The sequence below is a fragment of the Styela clava genome, chromosome 2 (assembly GCF_964204865.1).
Source record: "Styela clava chromosome 2, kaStyClav1.hap1.2, whole genome shotgun sequence".
Lineage (NCBI taxonomy): Eukaryota > Metazoa > Chordata > Ascidiacea > Stolidobranchia > Styelidae > Styela > Styela clava.
Genome location: NC_135251.1, coordinates 28086929 through 28089428, shown reverse-complemented (window position 1 = coordinate 28089428; position 2500 = coordinate 28086929).

Genomic DNA, 2500 nt, shown 5'->3' with positions numbered 1-2500 from the left:
AGCGATTTGCGTTTTTTCTTTGCTCGCCCTCTCTCGGGCTCGATCCATTCAGTTTCGCACAAACAAGAGCTCTGCCGGCCGCCTGCAGCGGTGCCTAAAACCCGGGCATAACAATGCGACCGTTCTGCTAGGCCGACAAGCGCTCAAGCCAGACGCTCGATCGAACGCCCCCTACATATTAGTCGAGACAACGGCTCGCTCATTAGCATCGCGTTTGTACTTTACCTTTTTTCGGCTCGGCTTCTTTCGACGCCGATGCCGGCGACGCAGCACTCTCTCGCCCGCCAGCCACCGAGAAAAGGGTGCGCTCCGACCGGCCCCGCACCGCTCTTTCATGGCTCATTCGAGTTTACTGTCTTTCGCTCTGACATGCCTTACCTAGGGTTAGGTTAGTATGCTTGCACGTTTGTACTTTAACTTTTTTTGGCTCGGCTTCTTTCGACGCCGATGCCGGCGACGCAGCACTCTCTCGCCCGCCAGCCACCGAGAAAAGGGTGCGCTCCGACCGGCCCCGCACCGCTCTTTCTTGGCTCATTCGAAATTACTGTCTTTCGCTCTGACATGCCTTACCTAGGGTTAGGTTAGTATGCTTGCACGTTTGTACTTTAACTTTTTTCGGCTCGGCTTCTTTCGACGCCGATGCCGGCGACGCAGGACTCTCTCGCCCGCCAGCCACCGAGAAAAGGGTGCGCTCCGACCGGCCCCGCACCGCTCTTTCTTGGCTCATTCGAAATTACTGTCTTTCGCTCTGACATGCCTTACCTAGGGTTAGGTTAGTATGCTTGCACGTTTGTACTTTAACTTTTTTCGGCTCGGCTTCTTTCGACGCCGATGCCGGCGACGCAGCACTCTCTCGCCCGCCAGCCACCGAGAAAAGGGTGCGCTCCGACCGGCCCCGCACCGCTCTTTCATGGCTCATTCGAGTTTACTGTCTTTCGCTCTGACATGCCTTACCTAGGGTTAGGTTAGTATGCTTGCACGTTTGTACTTTAACTTTTTTTGGCTCGGCTTCTTTCGACGCCGATGCCGGCGACGCAGCACTCTCTCGCCCGCCAGCCACCGAGAAAAGGGTGCGCTTCGACCGGCCCCGCACCGCTCTTTCTTGGCTCATTCGAAATTACTGTCTTTCGCTCTGACATGCCTTACCTAGGGTTAGGTTAGTATGCTTGCACGTTTGTACTTTAACTTTTTTTGGCTCGGCTTCTTTCGACGCCGATGCCGGCGACGCAGCACTCTCTCGCCCGCCAGCCACCGAGAAAAGGGTGCGCTCCGACCGGCCCCGCACCGCTCTTTCTTGGCTCATTCGAAATTACTGTCTTTCGCTCTGACATGCCTTACCTAGGGTTAGGTTAGTATGCTTGCACGTTTGTACTTTAACTTTTTTCGGCTCGGCTTCTTTCGACGCCGATGCCGGCGACGCAGCACTCTCTCGCCCGCCAGCCACCGAGAAAAGGGTGCGCTCCGACCGGCCCCGCACCGCTCTTTCATGGCTCATTCGAGTTTACTGTCTTTCGCTCTGACATGCCTTACCTAGGGTTAGGTTAGTATGCTTGCACGTTTGTACTTTAACTTTTTTTGGCTCGGCTTCTTTCGACGCCGATGCCGGCGACGCAGCACTCTCTCGCCCGCCAGCCACCGAGAAAAGGGTGCGCTCCGACCGGCCCCGCACCGCTCTTTCTTGGCTCATTCGAAATTACTGTCTTTCGCTCTGACATGCCTTACCTAGGGTTAGGTTAGTATGCTTGCACGTTTGTACTTTAACTTTTTTCGGCTCGGCTTCTTTCGACGCCGATGCCGGCGACGCAGCACTCTCTCGCCCGCCAGCCACCGAGAAAAGGGTGCGCTCCGACCGGCCCCGCACCGCTCTTTCTTGGCTCATTCGAAATTACTGTCTTTCGCTCTGACATGCCTTACCTAGGGTTAGGTTAGTATGCTTGCACGTTTGTACTTTAACTTTTTTCGGCTCGGCTTCTTTCGACGCCGATGCCGGCGACGCAGCACTCTCTCGCCCGCCAGCCACCGAGAAAAGGGTGCGCTCCGACCGGCCCCGCACCGCTCTTTCTTGGCTCATTCGAAATTACTGTCTTTCGCTCTGACATGCCTTACCTAGGGTTAGGTTAGTATGCTTGCACGTTTGTACAACTTTTTTCGGCTCGGCTTCTTTCGACGCCGATGCCGGCGACGCAGCACTCTCTCGCCCGCCAGCCACCGAGAAAAGGGTGCGCTCCGACCGGCCCCGCACCGCTCTTTCTTGGCTCATTCGAGTTTACTGTCTTTCGCTCTGACATGCCTTACCTAGGGTTAGGTTAGTATGCTTGCACGTTTGTACTTTAACTTTTTTCGGCTCGGCTTCTTTCGACGCCGATGCCGGCGACGCAGCACTCTCTCGCCCGCCAGCCACCGAGAAAAGGGTGCGCTCCGACCGGCCCCGCACCGCTCTTTCTTGGCTCATTCGAAATTACTGTCTTTCGCTCTGACATGCCTTACCTAGGGTTAGGTT